The following is a 14563-nucleotide window of genomic DNA, read 5'->3' as shown; positions in this document are numbered from 1 at the left end:
GGAATAGACTACAATATATCTTACCTTAAAAGATCATTGAGTGTGAAAATAGTTGCAAACATGGTCCTTAGCCAGGATCTTAGATATTCAGAGGTGTGTGTATCCCACGAACTCTCTAAAATATTTTTATTATTTAGAATTGTCACATTTTATTTATTGAAGGACCTGTTTCATTATATTTTCAGTACTTTTTTAGCTACATTTATAGTAGAGCTGACATCAACAACAATTTTGATGGTCATTTAAATCCATTTTTAATCAAAAATGCCAAAAATTCTTTTATTCCATTGAATATTTTGTTGCTTTTCCATGATAGTAAATGATAGTAAACTTTGGTTTTGGAGTGTTGGTTCAATGGTTCGAGGCTTCACAGAACCTGCAGAAAAATAAACAACCTCTCACTTCACTCTGTTGCAGACTGTCCAAGCCTTCTGTGTGAAGAACTGGAGGATCTGGAAACAAAGAATGATCAAGGGAGGATGAGGAGGAGGAGAGAAGGACAAGAGGAAGTGTTTAATCAGAGGGAGGATGAAGAGGCGGGAGGGGAGACACATCGTGCAGAGAAGGAGGAGGAGAAAGAAAAGAAAATGTCCGAAAGGGAAGTGATGGTGACAGAGGGAGAAGAGGAGGAGCAGGTGAAGCCAGAGAGTAGGCTGGAAGTGGAGGAGGTACAGGAGGTGCAGATGGAGGACAACAAGACTGAAAACAACAAGGAAACAATTTCTGATAACCCACAGAATAAAGCAACAAAAAGTTTAGAAGAGAAAGATGAGCAGAAAAAGAGTAGGAGGAGGCGAGCTAAAAAGCAAAGCGAAAGAGTGAGAAACAGGAGAGGAGTAAAAGATGTCAGTGAGAGGTTTGAGGAGGAAAAGAAGAGTCAGATACAGGAGTTATCAGCGATGAGCTCAGAGGAGAGCTGGGCTCTGTCGGAGCCTCCCTTTGGACTGATGAACAGCTGTGACTTGTCCGACCCCATCTACCTGGGTTGTGGGGGGGTGGGGCCGTATTGTCCCCCAGTTTCTATTCCGCTGCTGTACTCTGCACAACCCCCAGTCCCGAATCAACCTGCACCTCCTCAGCCCCACGGGGCAAAAAGGCCTCACAGCCCCCTTCTGCCTCACAGTCTCCCCCAACAAGGCCCACCGCCTCTCGAGGTGAGAATAGAATAGGATAGATGAGTTAGCATTGCATTTCTATAGCATTGTAGGGCTCATGATGGATAGTTTTAAAACAAAACTTGTCTAAACCTGGTGCCCACAATTACCCACAATACAATGTAACCTCTGACTGTTGGGGTAGAGATTCAGTTGTGTTATGCTAGTAGTGGCTATGTAGCTTCAAGCCTTTACAAAGTTTATTATGTTCAGTTTTTGTTGACGTTGGCAGACGTATAAACTCAAATACGTTTTCATTCTTGAGGTTAGTAGTGTTGTGCTGGACTACATTATATTGAGAACTGCTTAAATTTTTTTATTCTCCCTATTTACAGACATGGTTCGGTGAAACTTTTGGATGTTAGGAAGACAATAGAATAAAGTCCTGTGGGTTTAGATGATGTTTGGCTGCAGAGAATGAAGTGAGACACTTAAGCATGTTCTAGTAAAGATCTCCAGGTCTCTAATGATAACTAATATCTTGTGTATAATCACAGTGTAGTGCATATGAAATGATGCACACCTACAACCTTCTGCAATTTTAATGATGCTGCTGTAAAATAACATCCCGGATTTAAATATTTGCCTCAGTGTGTGATGTAGTGTGATATTCGTAGGCGATAGAGCCTCATTGAAGCATTTGAACAAGCACACGCAGAATTTGATAATGTCAGACTGTGGCAGATCATTTCATCTATTTGCGCAGCTATGTGAGTGGAAGTGGGGAAAACGGATTATATTTTATCATTATTTGGCAGTATGACATACTGTTACCTACACCATGAAATTTGTCAGTAATCTATATTTTGTAGGAAAGCTTTGTTCACCACCCAGAGTCATAAGTAATCACAGATAAAGTCATGGGTTGAGCAATAGCAAGAAATTTCAATTCCCTTGATTCCAAGCCTAAGGGGCACTCTTTACAAAATAAAAGTAAACAGGGAAGCAAACTTAAACCTTATAATCAGAAAAACTGCTTGGTCTGCTACAACGTTGCCTGTGAATCCATCTTGTTATTTGAACGATGGATAGATGCTGATTATCTGACTGATTGGCAGGAATGTAATCATAAGCTTTTTGATTATCATTTAATTGTTTAATCCCTTTTTTCAAGCAAAATTAGATTGTCCTAGCTTTCACAAATGTGAGATGCTGCTTTTTCTTGTCTTAATTGCAGTAAATTAAACTGTCAGACAAAAGAAGCTATTTGAAGACAGTACCTTGGCCTCTGGGAAATTGCAATGGACATTTTTCTATATTTTCTGATGTTTGATTGACCAAACAATTAAGAAAATAATGGCAGATGAATTAAAAAAAATGTTTTAACCTGCAGCCCTAGAGTATAACATACAGTATCAGTGTCACACACTGGAGGCGCACAGACAATACTGAAATTAATTACTTGGTCCTTGAAAATCTGAACAAGTTTCTATTTCCAAAAAGTCATTGTTGCATTGCCTTCTGTGGGCTGAAACATTCAACTGTGCAGTTCTTGGCACACATCAGGGCTGTTTTGGCAGACAAACATCCATGGTGACTTTTGATCTTCACCTCACTTTTTTACCTCCTCCAAACTAGTGTTCGGCTTTAAAGAAATATGATTATTGACTCGACTATTAGAAAATCATAATTTTAAAGTTAAAACACAGTAAAACAGACAAATTTCAACTGGTTGAATTTGGCTGAGATGATCAACACAGAAGTAATGTTTGCCTGGTTCATGGTAGATGGAGATAACCCAGGTCTACTCCACCCGACGCTCCATCCGCTACAGCACCAGGGGCAGAGGGCGGGCTCTCAGCTTCCCTCTGCTGCCAGGGTTAGAGGCTGTGGACAGCTGCCTGCTGCCTCCTGCACCAAAGAAGAAAACACGAACACTCTACAGTACTGGTAACCGAATTGCCTGTTTGTCCAGGAGCGTTCAGATTTGACTTTGCAAATACTTGACATGCTTTGTGTGTGTATGTGCGTGTGTTTGCATGTATACATGCGTGCAGATCAGTTAGAGCATTTAGAGGCCCTGTTCCAGGAGGACCACTATCCTGATGCAGAGAAAAGGAAAGTCATTGCAGCTTCAGTTGGCGTCACACCTCAGAGAATTATGGTTAGACAGCCATCCCTCTCTTTTGATCTTCTTTTTTACTCCTTTCCGTTGATAAATTGACAGTCTACTCTGTCCCTACTAACCTTCTATTTATCTCTTTGTCAAATTCTATTTTCTCTCCTGATCACTCTTTCTGCATCTGTATGATCTGCTGTTCTGTGTCCCAGGTCTGGTTTCAGAACCGCAGGGCTAAGTGGAGGAAAGTGGAGCGGTCCATCACAGCAAAGGTTGAACACAGACAGAGTAGAGCTGGATGCAGCAGCAGCCCCCCACATCACCAAATCAACCCCACCCTGCCCACGCTGGCATCTAATAGGTCAGTAAACTCCCTTTTAGTTACAGTATGTTCTAATGGCATTTTTAGGAGATTTTTTTTCTAACATAATGCGAAAATACTTGATATTATACTATTTGATGCATGACTTAATGTTAGTTATGTTTTCTCTTTTTCAGTAAGGGAGCACCCTCTTTTCCTGGTCACTTTGCCACCAAGCATCCCCAGCTTGTCCCTGCGGCACCTTCTTTCCCCACCCTATCTAACCAGACCCCACCCTCCTACAACAACCTGCTGGCCAGCCTCAACAGCCCAGGTATAGAAATCCACGTACATTCAGGCATACCACTCATAATGCAGGAGGCTATTGTGCTCCATAATTATGACTCAAAATAAGTTTGGTTGCTCAGAATTATGCTATATCCCTGACATAACCAGAGTCACAACACATTTGTTATTTTCTCGTGTGAAAATACAAGTTTTGCTAAATCATGAACTCAAACTAGATTATCTTAATTTTTGAATGTTAGTACAATCCATTAGCAGCAACATGGCACCTTCTTCATAGCTGGAGGTTTAGTAATCTTTGTTCAGAAGGGTAAAGAAAGTACAAAGTTACAGTTTTTTACACTGTCAAACACTATCTAACTGTTTTGTTGTTGTACAAAGTCTAAGGTTGTGTTTAGATAGAAAAAAAACCTCAGCAAAAAAACTAGTGGCTCAATTTTACTAAAATGCAATGTGGTCTCATCCATCAAATTGCTATGCGTCACGTGTCACTATATTTGCAATGACACATTCCTGTCAGACTTTTTAACATGAGTGCTATATTTTTATTGTTTACCTGGCGATCAAGTAAGAATAAATTCACAGGGTTGTAAAATCTTGTTTCACAGTGTAATAATACAGTTGGGTTTCTTTTGGTCTGAATTGCTGCTAAGTGAATGTGCTACCTCAGAGTTGTAAGTGAGGGCACCAAAGCCCCTTAAATATTCATCATCTGTTTTCACACAATTAAACATTTTATCAAAAATGAAATAAGCGGCTTTAAAAACAGTTTGTAGTGGGACCAGTCATCAGTCTTTGGTGTATTTTCCTGCTCATAAAAGGAGCTGTATTTTGATGCCATAGAAACACGTGATTTTAGTTGAGCAAGGTTCAAGCTCATTGCTTAGTGGATCTTCAAGCTGCATGTTGAAATAGTAAAATTCTCTAGAAACCCAGCTACAGTATTTCTTTAATCTCTGTTAATCTGTGTGTTTCATCTTCAAGGTCAATCCAGAGTGAGAGATGGGGCCCAGCACCAGCTTTCATCTCAGGGCGGGCTGACAGAATACCACCCCCGTCCTATGCACAGCCCTCCCCCCCTGCGGCGAGCCAGTCTCCCACTTTTCACAACGACGTACAATCCCTCCAACCCCACTCCACCTCTCCTTAACACCCCAGCTCACACGCCGCCTCTGTTTCTGGATGCTCTGGAGGGCGGCTCCACCTTGGCCCATCGTGACACCCAGTCTCTGCAGACTGACACCAGGTCAGTTCAGCTCAACACACAGCAGACTGTGACATGAATACTAGACGATGATTTGAACAGGGACATTGGGTACAAGAGATGACAGGAGGACAGACTGCAGACACGAGCAGGGATCCTGTGAAATACTGATATAATGATGGCTCACACAGTGCCTGTGGTAGTGGGGAGTCAGTTTCATCTGGCATGCTGAAATATTTCAGAAATCATGCTGAGAATCATCTCAGTTAGAAATTGCTTTGTGCAAAATTATGTTTGTTTGTTTGACTACAATTATGTATCGCAGCACTAAAAAACCTCCCAATTCAAGCCAATGCTAAAACAAACAATGAATATAAATAAATTTCCCAGCCCTGCTATTAAAGAGACTTAAAGGATCAGTTTGCCCAAATTATAAAATTACATATTTTTATTTGAATTACAAAAATTATATTTCCTTTAAAATTGTGTTCTGTTTAGTAATTGTCCTGTCTTGAAAACACTGTGCTTTTGATGTGAAATGTAATTTTCAAAACTTAGAGCACAAAATACATTCATCTCCACAGTATTTGTATGGTGGCATAAACCTCAGCTAGATTCGTGTAGAGATAAGTGAGAATGAGTTTGTAGTTATACTAGTGGCTTGGTGCCATCATCAGGTCAGAATTTTAATTTGGAGGTTCAAACCTGTTGAACATCAACAAGCTAGTGCTGCTACAGTGAGCATGTTTGCATGCAGATGTTTAACATTTAGCTTAAAGTACCACTGTGCCTAATTATAACCTCGCAGACTGATTGCATGGCTGTAGAGTCTTAGTCTTGCTGTAATTTGGATGAACTGACCCTTTAAGAGGGTGCTCTGATGACAGTTAGTGATTTACAAAGTGATTTACAAAATAATTATTATATATTTCAGAAGTTCCCAATCAATTTCTGTTGGGCCCCCTTTTGGATGAAGATCTTGATAGTCATTTCTGACAGTCCATTCACTCATTTGCCAGGAGTGCAGTATTCAGCCTTCACTGAACACCAACTTGGAAACTCCATGCCTCCTAGTTTTGGAACAGAGCGATAAAAAGACAGATGCACTGGATCAGTTATATGGAAATGTCTTGGCAGGTTTACAGTTTATGAGGCAACTCTGTTGTGACACAATTTATATTTAGTATGTGTGTTTGTGACTGAACTCTTCTATGTGTTGTCCCCAGTTCTCTGTTTGACTTTGGGGAGAAGCTCGATTACCTGACGTCCAACCAACAGAACAGTCTGTCCTACCAGCTCCAGACCTCCTACCCCACCAGCCAGCCCCAGCACCAACCTCAGGCATCTCTACCCCGCATGGCCTACCTTACTCCCTCCCCCTACCTCACCCCCAACCCTCCAGATTCCAACCCTACCTCCTACCTGACCTTTGGCCCTGGAGGAAACTCCACTGGGGTGGTGACCTACTCCACAGGAGGCCACGCCTACTTCCAGTCCCAGAGTGCTGGACAAATAATGCTGCAGTCCACTGGGCATCATGGTGAGTCACTTTGATTTGATTTGATTCATTTATTTATGTAGCCAAAAAATACACCAGTCAAGGGGTTAACATGTGAAAGTGAGTGGTCCCAAAAATGGAAAAAATGCTACAAAACATCAAACAACATAGTCATACATCATTACAGTATAAACCAAAAAATAAATATCCACACATACAATTGTAATTTATTTAGATATCCATAAATAAAAGATATTCCAATAAATAGTAAAATTTAATTTACAACTTGTTGCCTTACTCCATAAATAAACCTGTAAAGGCACCTCTAAAATTTCTTCTTGCTGTCAACTTGTGACAAGACGTGTGTATAAAAAAGGACCATCTGTCTACATTATTTACATTAGGTGTTATAAATGATTGCACTGTCTCTGATGTTAAAGTCACCCCATTCAGTCATAGTTGTGAATGACTTTTACAACTGTGAATTTCCATTTCAAGGTTTTCTTTGATGATAATTGTAATGTTACTCAACATGGGAATCCTATATGATAATTACTTATGTAATTATTTAAACTTAGACACTCAGGGCCGGAGGCATAATGATGTAATGGTTTATATGGGTATAGTGAACGCAATATACATGAACACAATATCTCAGTAACGTCCTGAGGGAATTTCTTCAAATTTGGCATAAATATTCACTTGGACTCAAGATGAACTAGTGAGGTTTGGTGGTCAAAGGTCAAGGTCAAGGTCAAGGTCAAGGTCACGGTGACTTCACAAAACAAGTTTTTGGCCTCTTGAATGTGATATCTCAAGGCCGCCTTGAGAGAATTTCTTGAGATTTGGCACAAATGTTCACTTGAACTCAAACATGAAGTGATCAGATTTTGTGGGCAAAGGTCAAAGTTCAGGGTCACAGTGACATCACGTTCTTGTGACTGCGATATATCAGGAATGCCAGGGAGCATTTCATCACATCTAGAACAAACATTCACTTGGACTCGAGGATTAACTGATTAGAATTTGGTGATCAGAGGTCAAAGGTCAAGGTCAGTGTGACCTCACAGAACATGTTTTTGGCCATAACTGACAAATTCATAAGCTTATTATGACACAATAACACAAATGTCTACTAGCATAAAATGATGAAGTGATGATATTTTATATCCAAAGGGTCAAAGATCAACTTCATTGTGACATCATAATGTTATGCAAAAAAACTTCTGGCCATTATTCAACACTGGAACTCAGGAAGGCGAGATTATGATCATATTTCCTGCAACTTGGCTGGTTGGCAAAGGCATACAACCGCGAGGCGGTAATTCTAGTATACTATCAGCCCAGAGATTTCATAACATCCAAGGCTTGGAAAAGAAAATGAACAGGACTTTTTTTTCTGGAATAATCCTCACTTTGCTTCTCTGCTGCAGTCAGGTAACGAGCAAGAACCACACCATCAATTGAGAGTCAAATATAGTTGTTTGTTTATTTTGATGTTTTTGCCTTTTATTGATAGGGACAGTTAACCTGTAAACATAGGGAGAGAAAGGGAAGTGACATTGCACAAAGGGTAATTGGCTGAAATAAGGAAAATTTCTATTATATGGTTTGTGTCTTAGCCACTTGGACACCAAGACACCCCAATAAAACTGTTAATTGAATATGAATTTTTGAGTAAAGATTGGCAGATGAGAATGGTGTAGCAGGATGATGTCTGTGGGGTGGGGAAAGCTTTGGGGAAGAGCTGCCAAGCTCTGGGGCACAGCCAATGTCAGGACGCTAATGAAAGATAAGGGATGAGAAAGAGAAAGGGGGAGTTATGGTGGGCACAGAAAACAAAACAAACAGGTATGTAGGGCAGGTAAGCATTTTTAGATGTATGATAGGAGGAGAATTATTTTCAGCTAAATTATCTCTAATAAAGCTCAGTTGTCACATGTCTATTTGAATCTGTGTGTGTTTCCTTTCAGGTGGGATCACAGCGTACCAGTCATACCCGTGGGGAAGCATGTACAGCCAGCCAGCCATGCACCAACGTACTCAGTGCCCTCCAACTTACCCTGCCAGCTTGGGGGTTGCTCGAGACCACCAGCCACCCTCCTCCACCACCCTGCCTCCACCCTCATTCTATCCCCGGGGGGATCTCGGGCTCTCACATGCAAACTCCCAGCGCTCATCACACACCCAGACACACACCACCAGCAGCAGCAGCAGCACCACCTCCCTCCCACCTGTGTCCACCCTGCGGCCCTCACACCTCAGAGCAGAGAGCACTCCAACCAAGGTTGTATCCCTGTTGCCTTCTCAGGTCAGCCCTACCTCTCCAGAAAGCCCTCCAGTGCCCCCTTGTGTCAAGATTGAGTATGACAGCCCCCGAGAGATTCACAGCCACTTCCACTGTGACTTCTCCCCCATACATTTTTGACCATATATTTGTGGGTGCCTGAGAGAGTGTGTGTTTAAAGTATCTGTGTAAGTATGTCCTGTGTATGTGAGAAAGTTTCTGTACTTTCTATAGTCTCTATTTGCATAATCATTAGGATGCTATCAGTATTAATATTAATGTCAGCAAGCTAGGTTGGGCTGCATTTAGCTGGGCTGCAATAAATGCTCACTGTTCTGTTAATCTTTTATTCCTGCATTTAATTTGCTTTGCCATGATGTCAATTAAGGATTCCCAACCTTTTTTGCTCCGCTGACTTTTTTTATTTCATTTTTGTTGTGGGCTGGAGGATGGGTGGTTGGGGGTGGTGGGGTAAGGTAACTGTTCTCCATATCCCATCAGAATATGCATGCACGTTCACAAATGAGCGTTTTGACTGTTTAGTGATCACCTCCAAACACACAAATAAATACTGATACCAACTTAGAGAATGACAGCAAGATAAAGTCAGACAGAAAAGAGACTGCACACGTTCATTTTAAGTCCCCCTATTTAACATTTATAAGCAGTATCTAAACATTTAATAAAAGGTTTAAGATATACTGTAATGTTGTATGCAGATATAAGTGTTTTTTATGCACTGTATTTGTCAACAACTATAAGACTTCCTGTGGGCATCAATAAGATGGCATATAAACAGACAATGATTGATATTACAATAAAACACAGTTTTGATAATATAAAATATATCTTCACTGAAGTTATAACTGTTGACAAATATTGTACATTAAAAGTGTTGCCCAGAAACCTAACTTTATTTGGTTCATATTTAAATAAGGTCACTTACAAACAAAGAAATAAGAATACAGATAGACTTCTCAAGATCACTGAGATCAGGTTTCATGTCCAGCTGAGTGATGCAAAGGTGGTGATGACACACAGGTTATCCTGTACGCTTATGATTGGCTGTAGTTGATAATATAGATTGTTGTCAGTGTATTGCCAGACATGACAGGGAGTGATTACGATAAATGCAACAAACAGACTGGCCTAAGTTCAGTATAATTACTGCGCAATTGGATAGATAGATACTGTGTTAATCCCAGAGGAAATTCTAGGAAATTCTAGTATCAGTTATATAATCAAAATTCAGCTTTGTCATATGGTTTGCTTGTGGCCCTATTGCGAGTGTTCCAGGGCCCAGTAACGGTCCACAGTCCAGGTGTTGGGAACCTTTGATTGACATGAGATTTGCTGCTTATATGACTCATTTCAGATGAGCCTTTAGGCCACAAGAGGGCGCTGTTCTTTTGTGTGAGACAACTGCATACTATGATGTATTAAACAGCTTATTGTTTCTCTGGGGGACCTCTGTGGTGGTGGTGGTGGGGGATATGTGACAGTCTCTAATCCGATGGAGAAGAAGAATGACAGTTGTTTCTGGGGTAGAGGTATCCCAGACGATCAGTGACGCAGCCTAAATCCTTAATCTGTGTTGCCATCTGCTGTGCTCACACATTTACTGCACTTTCTGCAGAGTTTATTCTTAGTATGCGAGTCAGTTGCAGGGGATAGCGTAAACCAAATCCCTGTATGAAACTCCGCCTCTGAAAGAGCTCAAGGCATTTTCCTGAGACTAGAAAAGACATTTGGGACCAATGTGTCATTTTTGCTCTCAGTAGTCAAAGTAAAACAAAAAGTTTCTTGTTTTAACTCTCGTTAATATTCCTGGTTCATAGTCCTGCTGTATATAAAAAGTAAAGTTTGAAGTGAAGCTTGGATGACGTGGGAGTGAGAGAAGGAAGTGTTTGATGAGAGCGAGGAGGAGGTGGCAGGGACCAGGGGAGCAGCTAAAGGAGGAGGGAGATGGAGGAGTGAGGCAGTGTGTTGGTCTGGGAACAAGGGAGGAGAGCTGAGATGAGCTGTTGCTATGGGAGGAGGAAAGGATGATGGGTGGGCTCTGCCAGCAGGCGTGGGAGGGAGAAGAAGATGGGGATGAAGGAGGAGTGTGTTGTAGCACAGGAGGTTCTGGGATGAACAGAACTGTTGGTTATGTAACTGCTGTATTTGGGTTTTTAATGAACCTCTCTCTTCCTGCTCACTGGCTACTGAGCTGTTACTGTTGGCAGGAGGAGTGCAGCATAAACACACACACACGCAAATACACACATAAAAACTTAATTTGCAGTGCAGAAATTTCTCAAACTCGCTTGCATGAAGAAACACACACACAACGCATTCATTTCAGGAATGAAACCCCAAGAGTGAGAGCACTATTCAAACTTAGTACAGTCAAGTTTTTCCTCTGGATTTTAGTTATATTTATTCTTTATATATATTTGAAGCTTGTCACTGCGTATCTGTCTCTCAGTGTTGTGCACGTTTTTCAGATTTCCTCATATTCATGTGTCAGTGAGCTTACATGTGTTACTGAGGAGAGTTTCATGTAGTTTTAAGTTTGTAATTACTTTTTCCAGGGCTTCCCTGGTGTGAACAGAGAGTGCTCAGAGCACAGCTGGAGCGCACGAGTGTGTGTGTGTGTCTGTCTGTAAGCATGTGTGTGTGCTTATGTGTTCATATGTGACAGTGTTTAAGTACAGGTATGGGATGCTTCAGTGCACCCCGATCCCGCCGTGTCAATATTTACTTAGTATTCTGAGATTTGAAGAAAGGGAACTTGTTTCAATATTTATGGATGTGGTCAAACATGAAATCCTTGCAGTCATTCCAAACTCTGTGACAGTATGCACGCACACACGCAGACTGAGAAAAAAAGTGAAAGAAAACCTCGCACTGTTTGGATACAGTCAAGTAATGGAGTTTATTGATATAACTGATTGAAAGTAATAATGTTGGTTGTGGGACAAAACCGAAACACGGTTTGGAGATCCTCCAGTCGTCTGGTTCAAATAGCATTAGGGTGTTGATTTTTCGTTTGTTTTTAAAAGATAAGACAAATAGACTTGTGTTGGGATTGGAAGAAGAAGGAACACGAGGGAGAGTGGCTGGGAAGCACAACAATTTATTGGGTAAAATAAATAGGTTTGCCTATTCAAATGTTGGTTAAAAATGAAGACAAACAGTGGGGTCCATCAAATATCTCACCTAACCATGTTGATACTAAATACATTCACTAAAAGTGGCATTATTTGAATGTGGTCATGTATAAAAATGCCCAATGGCATACAGTGTGGTGGAGATGGAGGTATTTGTTTGTTTTAAACTTGTTTCCATTTACTCTATGGGTCTGGCAGTACTATTGTGATGAATATTCTCTAAATTGAGTACCCTACAGTGGTTGGGCTGGTGGCAGTGAAAAAGGATTTACAGGAACATTTCCTTTTTTCAGTAAGAAAGCAAATACACCTTGTCTTAATATTAGATTTCTGTTTTGCTACCAGAAGCTGAATGGACAAGGACAAAAGGGAAGACAGAAAATCTAAGCCTTTGGAATTATGAGAACTGATATGTGAATGTTACCTCAATAACATTAGTGCTGAAAATTATTATATAAATCAGCAACAATTTGATAACTGATGAATCTGGGGCTGCAATTAAGGCTTTTTTCCTTATTGATTAATATGCCAATTATTTTTGCAATTAAACCTTTAGTTTATGTCAGAAAATATTTATATAAAAAAAGGCCATTATAATTTCCAGGAGCCCATGGTGATTTCCTCAAATTGCTTGTTGTCTGTAACCATAGACAAAACCAAAGGCTTCCAATTTTCTATAATTGAAAACTAAGCAAACCAACATTTGAGTAGCTGGAGCCAGTACATCTTGTGTGTTTTGGCTTAAAAATTGCCATAAATAATTTTTAATCAAAATTGTTGTCGATTAATTTTCTGTCCTTTTGAATAATTGATTAATGGAACAATTGTTCAGCTAAAGACATACCACACAAAGACATACCACACATCATTCACACAGCACATTATTGTGAGTTAAATATTTAAAAATATTATTTTTTAGATTGTTGGTCAGACAAACTAAGAATTTTGTAAAAGCAAAAGTTTATTGGAACTGAGCCTCTCAGATGGTAATAGTGTATCATGTGTCATATAACATGTTATGTCATAGATATTTTAATTGGCATTACAGCCGACTGTCGTTTTTGTCAGTTGAGACACATTTGAGGCCTTTTTCTCAACAGTCCTCTGTTACTGTGAAACTCTAATCAAATGTAAACACAGGATGATAAATGAGTGAATTTCATGGCGCTGGGAAATAGTTCACAAATACTGATGGATGCAGGTAAGTCTCATCCAGCTACCTGCTTATGTTTGTGTTTGTCCTGCATGCCAAGCAGACCGGGTTACATAACCTGTGTGTGTGTGTGTGTGTGTTTGTGTGTGTACTGTTTGTTTGTGTGTTTGCATAAATGTGTGTGTGTGTGTGTGTGTGTGTGTGTGTGTGTGTGTGTGTGTGTGTGTGTGGTGTGTGTGTGTGTGTGTGTGTGTGTGTGTGTGTGTGTGTGTGTTGTGTCTTCTCTTATAAGCCAAATAGCCAATTCCCACAGATGGCATGCTGTCCAGGAACAACATCTTGAATCTTTCATCCTCAGCCCATCACCACCATCAGACACATACACACAGACACACACAAAGTTGATTTTGCAGCTTGTTCAGTTCAGTAGAAAATCTGTCTGGTGAGTTACTGTACAACACGAGCCCCTACTCCTCTTCCCCTCCCAGACTAAACCCTCAATTGCGGCTTGTTCGGGTTGTGTGTGCGGATGGAGGTGTGTGTGTGGAGGAGGAGGAAGGGGGGGTGTAAAGGAATGCAGGGTTGGGTCGGGTGGAGTGGGATGTCAGAGGGAAAAGAGGGGTCTCTGTTTAGTGTGTATGTGGACTCTATAGAAAGATTAAAGATGTGTATGTGAGCTTATTGATGAAAGGGTGTTTTCCTACTGTGTTTACTCCACTGGGCCCCACTGCCTACCTGACAGTGGAAACGAGAGTAATGGAGAAAAAGGTGGGAAGAAGAGTTATGGGGAAAGAGGAAATAGGTTTATTTTTTGATCTGGTTGCATTTAGGAGATCTTTATCTAGCTGTAGTAGCTATCTAGTTTGTGTGATCTGATCTGTGGTGAACTTGCTATGCATAACATAAGATCAAGTCAAATCTGGGGCTTTACAAAACCTTCAAAAATGCAAAGAGAGAAATTATAGACAAGAGAAAATGACCAAACAAGCGACAGAAAAACACAAAATGTTACATATAATTTAAAAGCAGTGAACTGAACTGAGCTGAACTTACAAAAACCAGGAACTGGCATGCACACTTCAAGTTATACCGAAATACATGCTTATGCAGAAATGCACACACATGCCAACATGCAGAGCAGCGGGAACACTGTAGGCTGTGTATGGTGGCTCTCCTTCACTTCCGCACCATAAATGTGTGTTTGCTATACGAGGGAACACGGGGAGAAAAGAGGAATTCATGTTGGTGTTTATTTGAGCTTTGGCCAAATCCAACCTGGGGCGGCTTCATTGGCGGGCACTCTCCGCCAAACCCCAGCCGCTCCTGTACCCCCAGCCAGTCACACACATACTGTACACACTCGGACACTCAAGCGCACACACAACAAAAATTTTGCTACACACACACACACACACACACACACACACACACACACACACACACACA

This window comes from Seriola dumerili, unplaced genomic scaffold (assembly GCF_002260705.1).
Source record: "Seriola dumerili isolate Sdu_G_001 unplaced genomic scaffold, Sdu_1.0 BDQW01000110.1, whole genome shotgun sequence".
Taxonomy (NCBI): Eukaryota; Metazoa; Chordata; class Actinopteri; order Carangiformes; family Carangidae; genus Seriola; species Seriola dumerili.
This window is presented reverse-complemented; position numbering follows the sequence as displayed.